We start from the raw sequence: 20,122 nt of genomic DNA, 5'->3' as shown, positions 1-20,122 counted from the left end.
TTTATATCTTGGATTTATGAACATGATACTGTTTAATATTATATTTTATATATGTTTATGTTGCAAGGTGAATCTGAGAGCTTGAATTGAAAAGAATGTTAAAAGCATGGATTTAATGCTCAAGAATCACCAAGCTAAATATTGGATCTTAGAAGACCAAGAATGAAGAATTCACATGCCAAAGTTCTAAGAAAACCAAGTGAGAAGGAAGAGAATCAAAGACTTGAAGTGTAGAAAAGGAATCCTAAAAATTCTCGTACTTCGACCAGCCCTAGCTCTGGCTCCACTAGTCGAAGAAACTTCAGCTCAAACTCCAGCAACATTATCTTTTAAAATTCGCATGATCTTCAACTAGTCAAAGACTTCCCTCGACTAGTCGAAGGTGACTCTTGACCAATCGAGGGTGTCTCTTGACTAGTCAAAGGTTACGCAAATTTTGCAAAGACTGCATAAATTTGAGGTGGTTTCCAGACTTTTCCAACTTGGTCCAAAAGTTCGAGTTCCCCACTTATAAATAGGAGTTCCTAGGATGCCCCAAAGCATCTTCTAGGGTTTAAGGAGTGGAATAAAAGCGTGAACAGCCATCTCTAAGAGTTTTCTTCTTCTTTCTTAATTAATTTTTATGCTTTTCTTAAGAGATTTTAGTTCAATCATGTCTATGGTTGGCTAAATCTCTTAGCTAGGGCTAAGAGGTGAATCTTGTAGTGTGATTGGGATGTTTATTTTTCTTTGATTCATGGTTTTATGTTGAACTTCATTAATTTCTAGTTAATTTTAAGGAATACTTTCAGTTTTCAGTTTTCAATGGTTTATTGTGACTCAAATTATAGTAGATCTGCAATAACTTTGAGTATCTTCTTTTCTTATTTGGGATTGTGGGATTGGTAAATCCTATTATTTGTCATCGTCCCTTGGGCATGGTTTGGTGATGAAATGCCTTCCGACTCTTCACAATCTTCGTCTATTGAGGCTAGATTAATGAGAAGTTCAGAGATTTGATCATCTCTCTTTCCAATTGGATAAGATAGGACTCAGATTCTAATTGGATCTCTTGAATCAAGTAAGGTAACATCCCAAGAGTTACAAGTGGATCCTTGGCACTCCTACCTTTAAATTCACAAGTTTCAATTATAACATTCACAATTACTCTTTCTAATTATTCATATTTAGATTTACATCTTCTACTTCTAGTTCTAGTTACTTTAAAAAACGTACGGGATTAGTCCCTATGGATTCGACCTCGATCTTACCGAGATTATTACTACATCACGACCCCTACACTTGGGGTTGTGAACAAGTTTTTAGTGCCATTGCAGGGGACTAATGGCTATGTTTTTCTGAATTTAATTAGTATTAGAATTAGGTTAAGATTAGGGTTTATTTTCTATTTTATTTCTAGGTTAGAATTTTTCTGCTTTAGTTTTATAAACTAACTTGATTTTTGGTTTTGTAGGATCATAACATTGAAACTTCCAATCTGCTAACTTCTTTCTAATTCTCTCTCTTTCTTTTTTAGATTTCTTATTGCCTTTTGTTTTCTTTCTTCTTAAGGTTAGGTTAGATTCTGAACTTGAGGGCTGAGAGGGTTTCATGCCCAAGTGGGCCCGTGAAAAATACTCTACGTCTCTTGAGTGAATGACGATTAGTCGAAGGGTTGCCTATCCATCACAGGATTAGACACCACTTGAAATCCTCTAAGTCAGTGGAAGTTATGTCTACTAATCAACCTACAAATCAACCTCAACCTCCAGTTGAGGAAGCTCAGGATGAGAATGAAGTGCATCATGCACCCCCGCCTCATACTCTACGAGACTATTTACAACCGGCAGGGTTGAACACACCTTCATGTATGGTTTTTCCATAAAATATAGGAAATATGGATATCAAGCCAGGGGTAATCCAACTCCTTCCAAAATTCCATGGACTTGAATATGAAAATCCATATTTACACTTGAAAGAGTTTGATGAGATCATAGCTATACTTTTCTAACGTGTCTAAGGACACGGTCAGGCTAAAACTCTTTCCTTTCTCCTTAAAAGAAAAGGCTAAGATGTGGTTGCACTCACTATGTCCATGATCAATTGGCAGATGGAACAATATGACAATAGAGTTCATTAAGAAAATTTTCCCATATCATAAAACGAACACCCTCAAAAAGTCAATCCGAACTTCGCTCAAAAGGAAGATGAAACATTCTTCTAATGTTGGGAGCAGTTCAAGGATCTTGTCAGTTCATGCCCACAACATGGTTTTGAAACATGGTGCATAACAAGTTTCTTCTACAATGGTTTGACATCTTCCATGCACCAAATGGTCAAGACAATGTCCAATAGAGAATTCATGAACAAAGATGTCGATGATGTGTGGGATTATTTCGACAAACTTGCTGAAAACACACAATCATGGGACATCTCCCCAAAACCTAACACCACTTCTAAGCCTACTCAATCAAAGGAGAAGGGCAGAAAACATCTTTTGAAAGAGGAAGATATAAATGCTAAAGTGGCCAGTCTCACAAGGAAACTCGAGGCTATGGAACTTAAGAAGGATAAAGCTAAGGAAGTTGTTTGCGGTATTTGTGCTTGTAATGTTCATACAATTGAGAATCGTCCAACAATACCTGCTTTTCAAGAAATATTGAACGAGCAATCGAATGTTGTAAACAACTACCAAAGGCTTTTCAGTGGACTCACTTTAAACACGTACAATTCCAGTTGGAGAAATCATCCAAACTTCAGTTGGAGGAATGGACAAACTTCTACTCAAGGAATCTCTAATCAATTTTTGAATCAAGAGAAACCTCAAGAGAAATTGGTTCAAAATCTCACACAAACTCAAGAGCTTACCCAGTAAAGTACTCTCCAAGCCTTACAAGAACTTACTACGGCTATATAAAAAATAGACTCTCGTATTACGATTATGAAGGAAGGGATCCTTCCAGCTCAACCTATCCCCAATCCTAAACCACAATACAAAGTTAGTGAACTAAGCTCTTCAAATCCAATGGAACAAGCCAAGTCTATCACCACTCTTAAGAGTGGAAAAAAAATTGACAAATCTATTCCGGTAAGGGCTAAAAAGTCTAAGGATCCGAAAGAAGATACGAATGATAGACCTAACACTGCCCTAGATGGGTTAGAACCAGAACCTCAAAACAAGCCGATTGCTCCATTCCCTTAACGGTTGATGGCACCAAAACCTCTCTCTAACTCTCAGGACATTCTAGAGGTGCTTAAACAAGTAAAGGCCAACATTCATCTACTTAATGTTGTTAAACAAATACCTCCATATGTCAAGTTTCTAAAAAATCTATGCACGACCAAAAGATAGCAAAACATTCACAAGAAAATCTTTTTGACAGAAAAAGTAACTGTCATCCTAAAGCAAGATGTGCCACAAAAATACAAAGATCCTAATAGCCGAACTATCACTTGTGTAATTGGGGACTACCGTATTAAGCACGCACTTCTTGACTTAGGAGCGAGCGTAAATCTGATTCCTTACTCGATCTACGAACAACTGGATCTGGGTGATCCGGACCACATTACAACTTGCTGATCTCTCAATTTGTTTATCAAGAGGGATAATCGAGGATGTGTTGGTCCAGGTTAATAAATTCTACTATCCAGTAGATTTTATCATCCTAAATACTCAACCCATCATATATATGAGCATTTAAATTCCCGTCATTCTTGGTCGCCCATTCCTTATTACATCAAATGCAATCATCAATTGTAGGAATAGAGTCATGAACTTATCTTTTAAAAATATGACGTTGGAGCTCAATATCTTTTTCAATATGAGCAAACACGCAGAGGATGATGATGATGCCCATGACATTAATATGATTGACTCTTTCATGGAAAATAAAGCAATCCTGACTCTATACTCTGACCCTTTAAAGATGTGTTTGACCCACTCCCATGATTTAGATGATGACACGATTAGCGAGATGGGTATTATGCTTGATATTATGCCGGTACTTGAAGTTAACTAGTGGAGGCCACAATTTGAAGAATTACCCCAAACTGATATAGTGCCTCTACCGTCTAGCCTCAAAGCGCCGAAACTTAACCTAAAACCTTTGCCCTCTGATCCTAAATATGTCTATTTAGGTCAATATGAGACATATCTGGTGGTGATTTCTTCCTACCTTTGAGCAAGAACATAAGAGTATGCTTATCTCGACTCTCATTGAGCATAAAAGAGCCCTTAGATGGTTGATTGCGGACCTCAAGGGAATTGATCCTTTGATTTGTACTCACCGCATTCATCTTAAGGATAATGCGAAGACCTCTCGGTAACCACAATGTAGATTAAATCTTAACATGAAGGAAGTGGTTAAGGCCGAGGTATTTAAGTTATTGGATGTGGGTATTATATACCCCATATCCGATAGCCAATGGGTGAGTCTAACTCAGGTGGTTCTTAAGAAGTCTGGAATCACTATTGTAGCCAATGCCAACAATGAACTCGTGCCAACTAGAGTTACTAACTGTTGGAGAATGTGTATTGACTACAGGAAGTCAAATTCCTTCATGAGGAAGGACCACTTTTCTTTGCCCTTCATTGATCAAATCTTGAAAAGGCAGCTAGTCACGCTTACTATTGCTTCCTTGACGGATATTCGGGCTACAATCAGAGAGAGATAACCCTTGAAGATCAAGAGAAGACAACATCCACATGTCCTTATGGCACCTTTGCTTACCAAAGGATGTCATTTGGGCTGTGTAATGCCCCCGCCACTTTTCAGTTATGCATGTTGAGTATTTTTTCTAACATGGTGGGGCAATATTTAGAGGTCTTTATGGACGACTTCTGTCTTTAGTCCATCTTTAAGCGAATGCTTGGAAAATCTAGAAAATGTGCTGAGGTGATGTGAGGAAAAGAATTTGGTCCTAATTTGGGAGAAATGTCATTCCATGGTTCCCAATGGAATTGTTCTTGGACATATAATATCGTCCAAGGGAATTAGGTGGATAAGGCCAAAATCAATCTTATCTCTAACCTACCACCTCCCAAAAGCATACACGACGTGCGATCCTTCTTAAGACATAGGATTTTATAGACGATTCATAAAGGACTTTAGTCATCTCTCTCATCCTTTATACAATCTGCTTAAAAAGGATGTACCATACGAGTGGACTGAGCAATACCAGAAAGCTTTTACTAAGCTCAAGGGCATGTTAACTACCGCACCCATCATACAGCCACTTGATTGGAACATCCCTTTTGAGATCCTATGCAATGCATCTGACTATGCTATTAGGGCAGTGTTAGGCTAGAAAAAAGATAAGAAGCCCTACGCTATTCATTATGCAAGTAGAACTCTAAACTCTTCCTAAATGAACTAATCTACTATGGAAAAGGAACTCTTGACCGTAGTGTTCGCTTTGGACAAATTTAGGTCCTACTTGATCGGATCTAAGATCATCATCTACACGGATCATGCAGTGCTCAAGTATCTTCTTTCTAAGAACAATGTTAAGCCCCACTTGATAAGATGGATCCTTTTACTCCAGGAATTTGATTTTAAAAATAAAAGACAAAAAGGGAGTAGAAAATGTAGTGGTTGACCATCTTTCAAGGCTTGATCTTCCCAATCCCCTTGAGATGACACCTATTAATGACATGTTCCCTGATAAACAACTATTCAAACTCTCCCACTTATCTTGGTTTGCTGATATTGCTAATTATCTTGCCACATGTTTCACACTGACACATTGAATTATGTCAGATAAGAAAAAAATTTCTTCGCCGAGGTTCGTAAGTTCTTCTGGGATGACCCATATTTGTTTAAATATTGCCTAGACCAAATTCTAAGGAAATGTATGCCAGATAATGAACACCAAAGTGTCATCTCCTTCTATCACTCTCAGGCCTGTGGTGGCACTTTTCTTCTACAAAGACCATGACCAAAATTCTGTAGTGCGGCTTCTATTGGCCCACTAAGTTCAAGGACACTTATGAGTTCTACAAAGCTTGTGAGTGTTGTCAAAAATTGGGAGTGATGTCCCATCGAAATATGATGCCTCTGAATCTTATACTAATCATTGAAGCATTTGATTGTCGAGGCATCGATTTCATGGGACCATTCACCTAATCCTTTCGAAATTTATATATTTTACTAACAGCAAACTGTGTCACTAAATGGGTCGAAGTGATTCCGTGCCGGAACAATGACCATCAAATGGTCATTAGTTTCTTAAAAGAAAACATCCTTTCCTGGTTCAGAACGCCTTGAGCCATCATTAGTGATGGAGGTTCACACTTCTATAATAAGCCATTTAAAAGCTTAATGAAGAAATATGTTATCTCTCATAAGGTGAGCTCACCATACCACCCGCAAACAAGTGGGCAAGATGAGATTTATAATTGGAAAATTAAATAAATTTTGGAGAAAACGGTTAACCATGATTGCAAGGATTGGTCAATCCGCTTAACTGATGCTTTATGGGCTTACCGTACAGCCTTCAAGACCTCAATTAGAATGTCTCCCTTTAGTCTTATCTATGGGAAAACTTGCCACTTATCGGTGGAGTTGGAACATAGAGCCTACTGAGCTATTAAAAATATAAATTTTAACCTGGACAACACTGGCTTGTTGCACAAACTTCAGCTAAATGAACTCAAGGAAATCTAGAATGAGGCATAGGAGAACTCAAGAATTTACAAGGACAGGATGAAGGTGTTCCATGACAAGAACATCCTTTAGAAGTCATTCTTGACTGGTCAAAAGTTCATTTTGTACAATTCTCGGTTACATATTTTTTCAGGCAAACTCCAATCTCGTTGTACCGATCCTTTCACTGTTATGAATGTCTATCCTCATGGGGCCATTGAGATAAAGAATCTGAACACTGGTAATGCTTTTAAAGTGAATGGACATCGTTTAAAGCCATTTGTTGAGAAATTTGATTCAGAGGGCATGCCCATACCTCTAATTGATCCTGTTTACCAAGATTAACCTCCTAATCTGATGGAGATGTAGTTAGGTTTATGCTTTTATAAAATTTAGGAATAGGATAGTTTGCTTTTTGTTTGTTTCGTATTTTGGCTAACCCATCTTCACATTAAGATCCTTGGAAAAAGCCTCAAAAATTCCTTCTTCAGGTACTATCTTTCCATCACTACTCCTTTCTTTTTGTTATCTCTTTTGCATTGTATGTTTACATCTTGAGGACAATATAGATTTTAGGTTGGGGGGTGTGGATTAGGTAAACTAATCAACATTCTCTTAGTTTTGAGCAAAATTTTGTGGAATTATTTTTCAAATTTTCCAGATAAAACCTGTTTAAAAATTGATAATTTGTGTATTTAGGGATGCTTTGAGTATGATAAGATGGAAATTGAATTTTGAATTGTTGGAGTTTGATCAGCTAAGTAGCCTATCACTTATTGTTCTTACACTCAATTGATTAAGAGGAAGTTTGAATATCATGTTAATCTAAATCACAATACACGTTCAATTTTCCTTCTGTGAATAATACTAGATTTTCTGATTGTTAGTATGATGATCATTGAAAGATATTGAGAATCAAGTCTGTCAGTGCACTGATTTACACATATGTTTGTCAAATCACGTGACTAGCTGTGTCAAGTAGTCGGATGAGTCCTAGGCAAAAGAAGACCGACAATGCAATTGGAGCAGAAGCACAAGTTACAAATTCAAGAAAAGAAAAGCTTCCACGATCTGGATCCTTCATATAGATGACCTTGGCCCATAAATAGGAAAACCCTCTTAGATCATCTATATAAGCCATTCTAACCTTATAACTTCCACCATTATAGAGTTGGCTTTGAGAAAGTTCAAGTTGTTGAATGAATCATAAGACAAAGAATTAAAATAAAAAAATTTATCCTAGTTTGGCAGGAGGAGGTGCCACCAAGTGACACTTTTGGTAGTACTGAAGATACCTTCGATACCACCGAAAGTGCCCAAAATGTTCCAGCAGCTTTCAAAGAAAATTTGGTACCACTGACTGGAATTTCGATACCACTGAATCTTACCGATATACAAATTTCAGTGCCACCGAAAGTAGTAAAAGTTATCCAGCAACTTCATGATTTAATTTGGTACCACCGAGTGATATTTTAGTGCTATCGAGTGAATTTCGGTACTACCGAAGGTTCACTTGGTAGAACAAAAAACTAGCCATTTTATATTCATTGGGACCTTTTCTCCATAAATATAGGACCCAAAACTTTGTGGAAAGTGTGGATTTAGGCATTTCTAAGTTCCTAGGTTGTCCCAAGCTCTTATCACTCATCTTACACTCTATCCACATGAGATTCATGTTCTTTTCATTATGATTTATCATCTCAATGAGCATTCAAAGCTCACTTTAATGAAGAACATGATCTTAAGCCTACACTAAAGTATTGAGATCAAACTTATAGGTATATCCTTAGTCTCAACATACTTAGTGCATCCATCAGTTAAATCTCTTAAGAAATCCATTCATAAACTTTGTTAGAGATTCAACCAACTCCCATTACCTTGGTTACCATTATACGAACATCATATGCAAGGTTCTTGATCGTTAAGCTGAAACAACAGATAAACCACAGCATAACGATCGGGGGAACATTGGGGATCTGATTTAAACACGCAAGAGAGAAGATTAAGTAACTCAAGACAAGCTACAAAAGAGGACTCAATCCGACAATTAAGTGTCATCGTTAAGACTTCACAAGTTAGTCTTTATCCTCGTGTAGGATTGAGGCTAAGAGTTTACTATCAACAAACTTGTGTAGGTTCCTAGTGTGGGACCTTGGCCTGTGTACCTAAATTGTAGGTGCCTATTGTGGGACCTTGGCTGGTGCGCCTAAACGTAGGTGCCTATTGTGGGACCTTGGCCGTGGGGCCTAACCAGAGGTGCCTTGTGTGGGACCTTGGCGATGGGGCCTAAACATAAGTTCTTAATGAAGGACCTTTGCTCGAGTGGAGAGTATAAATTGTGAGTCCTTTGTATAGGGCTGTAAAGGTTTCTGGTGAACCTGATTTAAAACCAGATAGTGAAATCTGACACACTCTAGGAGAGAGTGCGGTTGTCGGGAGTGGAGTAGGCATTTAGCCGAACCACTATAAAAGCTTGTGTTTGGAATTGATATTTGTGCATATGTTTAATTGTACTTATGGGCTTAAATGCTAAATTGAATATGCATGATTAGATGAATGCCCAGGATTGATAGGTAGCACATTCCACACACAAGTTCATAATGTTATAGGCTATCTGCTTTATTTGTATATTTTAAGTAGCCTATGTGATTAGAACCTCTATTGGCTTAGAAGTCTTTAGAGTTATATTTGTCATGCCCCAAACTCGGGAACCAGACTCATAAAAGTTTCGGTCGCCGAACACGTTGCTGACAGCCTTCGTAGTACCCCATTCTCAACTCCCAGCTCCCATGCGCTAGGTTTCGATCTTGGGATCCTATAAGAGGATTTTTAGGGTTATTTTTTTGTATTATTACTAAAAGAGCATAACCACAAGTGTACCCAAGTTATAAAACATCATCACCATATATCCACTAATATAATCTTTGAGTATAGTGCTAAAAGAAAAATACATGATATAACAAAACTCCAAAAGATCAGGCACATGCTCCTGCTTACGGTCTAGCATAACCTGCACGTAACAAACATGTGTAAGCCTACTACGAAGCTTAAAGTGGTACGTGAGTATGTGCGCAATGCATGTGCCAAGCATATAAATATCAGAGTAAGCAGAAAAATGGAGGCCAAACTGGCAAGTTCATAAATACCATCAGCCCTATCCAGGCTATGTAATACAAAGACATACTGGACCAAATGTCATATGCTGAGGATACAGCGTAGTATGCAAAGCTTGATAAGTCCATAAATATCATCAGCCTTATCCAGGCTATGCGATGCAAAGACATAGTAAGTCAAATGTCATATGCTGAGAATGCAATGCAATATGTAAATCCTGACAAGTCCATGAATACCATCAACCATATCCAGGCTATGTGATGCAAAAGGAATGACAAAGTTGGTGTGTGTAGTCAGGATGATAGTATGTGGTATCGCAACTTGTGGGGTTCATCACAAGGGATTTCTATCCAAACTAGTCCCATACCTAATTTGGATACCGAGACACAATGTGGTAAACTCCTGATCTCAATTTAGTCACGTACCTAACTAAAATCATGGCTATTATGCAGGTGCACATAATGATTTACTTGTGCACCACCAGCCCAAGCAAATAGTGAATGAATGAATGAATAAGTCAAATGTTGAACATGCAACTCCTACTTAGTAAGTCCACATTTCAGTATAGTTATCATCACTGGAATCATCACCAGGATCTAGTACACTCCACAGTGGCTACTGCCCCATCGTGCGCATGACCAAGTGAGTGAAAGAGACCTCACTATCTGCCTTACCAGTGGTATGCCAATGCCCACCTGGCTCATCGATAATGGACCCATTTACGAGCTGGTCAAACTCAACCTAGCTTATAGCCCCCTACCCTCGAGCGGATAAGGTCACATCCCTTTCCAACCGACGACAACATAGTGGGAGATGCGGCCTACTAGTATTTGGCACTCGAGCACTCATGTTATCCACTCGATCTCGATGTTGAATCATCCTATTAGCCCATAGGGTTTAAGGACTTTCACACAAGGACATCCTTAGTGCCTTAATGCTAGAATAGATATTTTTAATGTCCAGTCCGGCCATCCACGATATGCCTGTGGAGGCCATAACCCTGATGTCGCTAGGGTGTAATGCAAATGCATTATACAATGCATGAATGCATGAGTCCATCATCTGAGTCATGCAACCATGTCATGCAAGCCATACATACATGCAAGATGACTCCATCGCTTATGGGTTTCCTGAAAGTGTCCCAAGCTTGTAAAGTCATTAATGCGGCCTTGTTATGCATAGGCAAGCCAAAAATCATGAATTAGCCATCATCCAAGCACACATGATACAAATGAGATATGATAACATACGATCATAACCACTATGCATGAGGTGTGTAATACCATATCAAGCATAAAGCAAGGCCAAATTAATATAAAGAAATGTTAACTTGAATGTAAAAACAATGCTACATCTAACATAAAATAGTGTCGCATCAATATAAAGAAAGCACTATATGAACATAAAGGAAGTGTTATAACAAACATCACATAAATCACTACATAAATTATCAAGGAAGTATTGTACCAACACACATGTAAAATATCACACCACATGATATTGGAAATTCATCATTCATAACGGGTGGAACCTACTTGGAAACCAAGTTTATTGAGGTCCATAGGGCTATCCTTAAGTGGTCTTTCAAGCTAATGGGCCCATTCGGTAAGCCCACACCTAAGCAGCCAAAACATACAACTATCGGTATCCAAACAGGATAACAAATTGTAGGATTCACAAAAAATCCTAGTCAGCCTGAAATGGTCATCAAAGTGAGCCCTACAACTATCCTTAAGCAAGGCCCAAGAGGGCAACTCGCAACCAACCAAACACAGGCCTACAATGGGCTCAATACATGTAATGTGTGGAACCTAAATGGTAGTTCAATGGTAGAAACACAACATAAACCACAGGGTTGGCCCATGGTACAACCATTACATATAAATACAGGCAGGCCTAATGGGCAGTCACGACATGAAAAATAAGGCAACCCATCGTGTGGGCGTCATTTATTTACTAAAGAGGATCGACAATTAAGTTAGATTGCAAAAAAATCACTATGGGCTACACAAATCTAACACGGATATGACTAGGTGGGATCCACTTAAATATACCTCTAATGGGCCCCGCATGCTCCTACATAGGTGGGCCTATAGTTGAAAAGCCCACTCATAACAAGCCATGTGGGCACGTAAAGAGTCCAAGATGGGTGCCAGTCGTAACCTCTAATTACAACCCAAGCATGCTCATAACAGCCTAGAAAGGCGCAACATGTGAAGTTCACCACAATCATGGTGGGTCCCTTAACTATCTTAGCCCAAAGGCATATGCTATGATCAATCATCACCCCATAACATACATACAAATTATGTGTATGGGCATATGTTTGGGCATGATGTCATTATACTAAGCATGTTCTTAGTGTCTCCTACTAGGCCAAGTACACTAGCATGTTATCAGACATATCAGGCAATAATCAGCCTTAATCGACACATCATATACAGAGAGTAGGAACTGAATGACATGTGCCACTAGAAATATAGAAGTCTACATGGTGTGGCCTACATTAGACTAACATCAGCTCCTCATGTACCCTGTAAGGCATGGATAAAATATATATAACAAGGCGGGGTCCACTGGGAGTGACCCGGTGGACACCCACATGTATAACACGTGTGTCACTAGGCTACCATTTGGGCACATGGCCCACTAATGATGTCCCAAAATAATCATATTATCAATGACATCACTATAACTACTTTAGTAGAATAATCTTCTAATCATTACTAATGTAAATTGATGGTGACAAATCATTAGTTAGTTAGTCACTAGGATGTGATCATATGATCATGTCCCATCTGAGTTTTGGGATTTCATCAGTTCAGGCAAAGTATATGCTTAAATGGATTTAATAAAACCATAGTTTCAACATTCACACGCCAACTAATTTAAGGATTTGAATCTAAGATGCCAAACATAACCAAACACCTAAGGGATCTCGATTCCAGAGATTCTCAAATCCAAAGAATCTCAAAACTAGAGATTCCCAAGTCCAAGAGATCCCAAAACCAAGAAATCTCAAGTCCAAGAGGTTTCCACCCCCATATTACCCTATGGTACGACCCACTTGGTATCTGGATCAACCTGAGTTTTGGGCCCATGGCCTAACATGGTATGATAAGACGGATGAACGAAGTGGTTGGGATGCATATATCATGTAGGGTCCCACGTGTGGGGGCAGCAGCCCAAAGTGGTTTAAGCCCTCACGTCACTGGGCAACAACGCCCAGGGACCCATTCCTTTTGTTATTTTTTTCCTTTTTTTATACGCTATTAGTGCGAGCCCCACATGTATCTTTTACTCCGTTCACCACATAGTCCATCTCGAGTGAGTCTAATGGGCTCTGATTTGGCTTGAATTAAATGAGCAGGGCCTTGGAAGATTTCAATAGCAATCGTTAGTTTCCATCATTGCAACTCACTTAAGACCCAAATCTGTCTCATCTTTTAGCCCATGGCCTAAAATGGCATAGAGAAGGTGGTGGATGGCATGGATTCAATATAAACATCAGAACAGGGTCCCACTTGTAAGACCTAAAATTGGCCAAGAATGGGTTACCGCTCACGTGCATGGCATTCCTATATTTTTCATATTATTATTATATTTGTTGTATGTTTTGCATACACTATTAATGTGGGCCCTAAGTGGATAATATAATTCCTTCACCATCTTAGTCACCTCAAATGAGGTCAAATAGACTCTGACTAGGATTGGTTTGGATGATCAGGGACTCTAAAGCGGGCCCTAGAGTATTTCAATAAATGGACATTAATACCCTTAGTACGGCCCACTCGAGACTCAAATTTGCTTCAAAATTTAGCACATGGCCTAAAATTATATGGAGAAGATAGTGGAAGGTGTGGATTAAAAAAATTCATCATGGTGGGGTCCATGTGTGGGAGCAGCCCAAATGGTCTTCTGCCCTCATCTCACTGGGCATTGCCCAGTGACACTTTTTTATTATTTTCCTTTCTTCCTTTATTTTTATTTTTTTCTACTATGTGGGGTCCACTAATGGATAATCCATTTCGTCTATTATATCAGCCAACTCTCTATGGACCAAAGGAGGCCAATGATGGGTAGGTTCACCACCTACACACACAATGGTCGGCCTTAGAAAGTTTCAATAGTGGACTTTGTTTCCCTCAGTGCGGTCCACTAGGACTCAGATCTATCTCATTTTTTTATCTCATAGTCAAAAATGACATGGGAAAGGTGGTGGACGGCGTGGATTAAGCAAATACATTAAGGTGGGGTCCATGATTGCGATAGCCCCACCCCACGTCCATATGGTTGACGTGAGGGGGTGCTCCCACTCCCACCATCAGTTGTGGTGTGGTCCACCTGATGGTTGAATCGGCTAGATTTTTGGGCTCCACGACTAAAAGGAGCCAGCAGCTGGATGGATGTTGTGGATCTAAGAAATACATCAATATGGGTCCCATGAGTGAAAACTCACTCCAAACCTCCCAACCCCTTAGTATTTGTGGTATGGCCCACCTGGGATTCAGATTAGCTTCATTTTTTTAGCTCAACGCCTAAAATGAGAAGGGAAATTGGATGGACAGTGTGGATGATATATATACATCATGATTGGGCCCACGAGAGAAGCCTATATGGTGGCTTTGGAAGGTAAAAAGTGCCAGAGACATGTCTCTAGACATTGTTGTGTCTAGCGACGATGGTGTCACTACCCCTCTCCCTCCCTTATGTTTTAAGGGTGAGGTAGGGCCCACCTAGGAAATCCACTCCATCCATTTGAATGCCCAACTCATGGTGGGCCCAAAAAGCTTTGGGTCACATCCATATTTAGTGTATTTTCACCATCTGGTGTGCTTACATAATCAGTTGGTTTAAATAGAAATTAAACATCATAGTGGGTCACACAAGGTGGTCCACGCTATGATAAAGTGTGGGACACACTCTCCAATAGCATGGACCACTTATGGGTCTCACAACATCATGAGAATAAGAAAAGGAAGGGAAAGGAAGGGAAATAGATCAGGCCATCGGGGTGGCCCCCCGCCACAATGGAGTCCACCACATACTCAATACATGATCAAGGTGGGTCCCACCCTTATGGGCCCACCAAAATAGAGAAATCACAAAGGGAAGGGTTTTGACCCTCCCATGCACTCACCTCGAAGAATAGATGGTTGGATCATCTTGGATCGACGATCGAATGGCCCACCAAGCTCTTTTTCACCCCTAATCTCCTTTAATCACTCTTTTCTCTATTCATTTACTCTTACTCTCTTAATCTTTCCTAATACTCTCACAAGCTCTCTTTCTTTTCTCTTAATCTCTCCCTAATATTTCTCTTTTTTCTCTCTCTCTCTCTTAATTTCTGCCTAATCTTTCTAATATTTTTCTCTCTCTTAATCCTTCTCTACACTTACTAGAAAATGGTGGAAATGAGAGGGAGTTAGGGAGTTTTTGTGGTAGAGACTTTAGGATAGGGAGGGAATAAGGGGAAGATGAAGGGGTAAAATGGGAAGAAAAATAATAAAAGAATGATGGCTAGAATAGGTAGGGGTATGGGTTGCATAAGAATGGCATGTGTTTCTTTAACTAATGAGAAGAGAGTGACATGAGTGATGGATGGCTTGATTGATTGATGGATTGATAGATTGATGGATTGATTGATTTGACAACATGAGAATTTGTGCATGCGGGGCCCGCACACATTGCACGACCCACCTCGGATTGTGCCAAAAATGTTAACTTCTAATCTATGGGTCAAAATGGAGTGTGTCGCATAGTGTAGGAATCATAATGCCCGCACAGTTGCTAGGGTACAAGTCTCAGGTTATTGTTATACAAAAATAGGGTAACGATCAAAACTCATAGATTTGGTCTAATGGAAACATGCCGGCATCGAAAACAAAATATACAGAGGGTTAATTAGGGTACGGGTCTTACAACTCTACCCTCCTAACAAAAAATTTCATTTTCAAAATTTCTCCACAGCCAAACCTTGCACAAGATGCTCTTACTAGGGTATTATGTTCAAAGTTTCTATGTTCACAAATGGGAATGCTAATTTTTTAAACTAAGTTGCAATGGAAACTTAAGGTGTGTTTCTAAATTTCTAAGATTGGGATTCTAATCATTCTAAGTTCACAACAGTCATACAGTGAAGGATAGTTATTTTAAGACTATTAGCAGATATATAATGTTATCCTCGGATATTTCCAAGTTATCCTCTGATACCAACTTTTGTCACGCCCCAAACTCGGGAACGAGACTCACAAAATTTTTGGTCACCGAATCCGTTGCTGATAGCCTCCGTAGTACTCCATTCTCGGCTCCTAGCTTATATGCGCTAGGTTCCAATCCTAGGATCCTACAAGGAGGATTTCAGGGTGATTTTTTTGTATTATTATTAAAGGGGCATAACCACAAGTGTACCCAAGTTACAAAACATCATCACCATATATCTACTAATATAATCTTTGAGTACTGTGCTGAAAGGAAAATACATGATATAACAAAACTCCAAAAGATTGGGCACATGCTCCTGCCTCAATTCTGCTACGTTCTAGCATAACTTACACGTAACAAACGTGCATAAGCTTACTATGAAGCTTAGAGAGTGCGTGCGTGTGTGCGCAATGCATGTGCCAAGCATACAAATATCAGAGTAAGTGAAAAAATGGAGGCTAAATTGGCAAGTTCATAAATAACATCAGTCCTATCCAGGTTATGTAATGTAAAGACATACTAGGTCAAATGTCATATGTTAAGGATACAACGTAGTATGCAAATCTTGACAAGTCCATAAATACCATCAGCCTTATCCAGGCTATACAATGCAAAGACATAGTAAGTCAAATGTCATATGTTGAGAATGCAATGCAACATGCAAATCCTGACAAGTCCATGAATGCTATTAGCCATATCCAGGCTATGTGATGTAAAAGGAATGATAAAGTTGATATGTGTAGTCGAGATGATAGTACGTGGTATCGCAACCTATAGAGTTCATCACAAGGGACTTATATCCAAACCAGTCCCATACCTGATTTGGATAGCTAGACACAATGTTGTAAACTCCTGATCTCAGGTTAGTTGCGTACCTAATCAAAATCATGGCCATTGCGAAGGTGCACATAATGATTTACTTGCGCACCACCAACCCAAGTCGATAGCGAATGAATGAATGAATGAGTCAAATGTTGAACATGCAACTCCTACTTAGTAAGTCCACATTTCAATACAGTTATCATCACAGGGATCTAGTACACTCCGCACTGGCTATTGCCCCATCGCGCATAAGACCAGGCCTAGATCGGTGCGATTTGAGTTGGATCAATCAGATCCGACCGTTCATCGGATCGAGTTCAGATCGTGGTCAATCTAAACCGAATGGATCTGATCCAAACTGATTCGGAGTGATTCTTATGAATATTTATCACATATATTTATCTTGTGAATAGGTTGGATGATAAATAAACATCACTGGGCCCTTATAAATTTTTCAATGGTGGAAACCAATACTTTTACTTTTTCCTATGATATAGTCCACTTCAGCTTTAGATATACATCAATTTTGGGTTCAACCACTAAAATAATCTGGAAAAACGAATGGACGGCGTGGATAAACCACATGCATTCACGGTGGGCCCTAACAAAGTTTACACAATACGATAAGAGCCCACTCAGAAATGTCGTGATGTGCACATCAACATAGCAGTCAGCAGCTTGGAAGCGGATTGCGTAGTGAGTCACTCACTACGCTTAGCATATTGAGTGTAGGCTGTGGGGTCCACCATGATTTATGTATTTTATCCACTCTGTTCATTCATTTTACCAAATAATTGAAGGGCTTAAGCCCAAAAATTAGAAATATCCAATATTCAAATGGACCACACCACAGTAAACAGTTGCATTGAACATCTACCGTTGAAAAATTCTTAGGGGCCACAGAAGTTTTGGATCAAGCTTATATTTGTGTTTTCCCTTCATCCATGTATTTATGATATTATGAACTAGTTGGATGACAAATAAACATCATTGTGGGCCTAGAAAGGTTTCAACGGTGGAAATCATTATCTCCACTGTTTCTAGTGGTATGATCCTAATCATTGGATATGCTTCAATTTTAGGATTAACCCCTTAAATTAGATGGAAAAATGAATGGACATCGTGGATAGACTACATACATTCAAGGTGGGCCCAACTGAGTTTACTCAGTACAATGAGAGCGTACTGATTACTAAGTAACTCAGTACGCATTCTGAATTTTAGCAGCTTAAAGGCTGTATCCTTTAAGTTATAGCTAGTGTATAGATACGTGTCGTGTAAAGACAAGCAGAGATGCGCCTCGAGCTCCGAGTTGTACGAATGACTCAAATGAGATCAAAATTATATGGGCCCCACAGTGATGTATTTATTATATCCATACCATTTGTCCATTTTTCATGACCATTTTAGAGCATTTGAAAAAAAAATGAATCATATCTAAAGCTCAAATGGATCACACCGAAAATAGCAGCGAGTGAAATAGCGATAAGGACTGCTATAGTAGAAGTAGGAATAGGTTAAAGTGTCCTAGAGGCGGGGGGGAATGGGACTTTATAAAATTTTATGTCTTATTTTAAATCCTATTACCTTAATCTTGATTTAATATGCAACTATCAAGATATCACCAATTTAACTCTAACGGCTTCCAAGCCAAGTAGAGGATCCAATCACAAGACTATTCGATATTTAGGATGATACAACAACTAGTCTAAGATGGATGAGAAGAGTGAATGTATGTGAGATGTGATTCAAATCAAAGCATTCATATTATCAAGCTTGTATGTAAAAGATAAACATAATGAAAGATCAAGCAAGAATCAATCCCAAACACAGTCGTTTATAGTAGTTCGACTATGTGCCTACTCCACTCCCGGTGGACACACTCATCCCATGAGTGTACCGGATTTCACTAACGGAGGTTTTAAATCAAGTTCACCTCAAACCGTTACAACCTACACAAGGTTGACTATAGGACCTACACAAGGTACCTAAGACGTGCCTACACAAGACACAAGTTTATACCCTACACAAGAGCAAAGGTCAACACGAAGCACCTAAGTTTTATGCCCTACGCAAGAGCAAAGGATCCACATAAGGAATATAGGTTTTAGGCCACACAGGCTAAGGATCCATAAAAGGAACCTGGTTTAAACTACACATGTCAAGGATCCACACTAGAACCCTAGTTTAGGCCACACAGGCCAAGGACATACACAAAGGACCTAAAGTTTATGCCCTACACAAGAGCAAAGGTCAACATACAACACTCTAACGTACTCTCCCGTCGGAGGCCTCCGATGAGGACTTGAACGGGTGAGATGTACCTGAGACCTAATCCTACACAAGGAATGATCAACAGGGTCTCTGTACTCTAATGACTTACCAATAAGTAGATGAGCCCCATTCTGCATGATGATGAAGATATACTCCCTTGATGATGGACATTCTTTAGCTCCCTTAAACCGCAACACTTGATGATGTTCCAATAAATGCGACGGGTTGGGTCAAGGTTACGTTGGAATCCTAATCTAATAAATATTTTCATACTTTAGAAAAGGAGTGATTCCAAGCATTCAAGCATTCAAGGTATCCCAGCTCAATAATTTGCCATTAAAATAGTAGCTAGATGATCCTTAAATGAGGAAGTTCATTTACCAATCCACTCTACTGAATATCAATGATGAGGGTGGATTGAGGAATGAACTCCCATGAGAAAAAGAGCTTAGGGAAGGTGATATGTAATTACTCTCTCAAGGCTCTCACTATTTTTCTCATTGCAGCAACCAAGAACAATCTTTCCTTAAAAAGGCGAAAAGCTCCAATGGACAAAAATTGTCAGATTCTGACTGAGTTCGATATCATCGAACCTGCTTCAATGTCACCGAACATATACTTTCGATGCCATCGAATATCAGTTCGATGATACGAACTCAACTGAAAAACATTCTTGGAACTTTTTTAAAGAGGATCGATGTCATCAAACCAAATTCGATGTCATCAAGATTTGAACTTCGATGTTATTGAATAATAGTTCAATTCCTCAACTTTATAAACACAAGAGCTTGATGGACATTTAAAAACCTGACTACGATGATATTGATACCGTTTCGATGTCATCAAAATTCAAAATTTGATATCATCAAAACCAATTTTGATTCCTCGATCTTTTTAGAATATATTCCTAGAAAGCTCGCTGGACACAATCTGTCCATATTCGATATCATCGAGACTTTCTCGATATCATCAAAATTTGAATATCGATGTTATCGATGTTGTCTTGATTCCTCGATCATTTCCATTTGATTTTCCTATCAAGCTTGCTAGACACAATCTATCTAGATTCGATAACATCGATCATC

The 20,122-nt window shown here is 39.1% G+C and overlaps 1 non-coding gene across 1 annotated transcript; it reads right to left on the bottom strand.

Annotated features, from left to right (window-relative positions):
• Positions 1-2,147: 2,147 nt before the first annotated feature.
• Positions 2,148-2,253, bottom strand: LOC131235785 (small nucleolar RNA R71). Its single transcript, XR_009166306.1, has one exon. It is a non-coding gene; the product is annotated as a small nucleolar RNA R71 (small nucleolar RNA).
• Between the last annotated feature and the right edge of the window lie 17,869 nt (positions 2,254-20,122).

This window comes from Magnolia sinica, chromosome 19 (assembly GCF_029962835.1).
Source record: "Magnolia sinica isolate HGM2019 chromosome 19, MsV1, whole genome shotgun sequence".
Classification (NCBI taxonomy): Eukaryota; Viridiplantae; Streptophyta; class Magnoliopsida; order Magnoliales; family Magnoliaceae; genus Magnolia; species Magnolia sinica.
The sequence above is the reverse complement of the archived record's forward strand: the minus strand, read 5'-3'. Positions and strand labels throughout refer to the sequence as shown.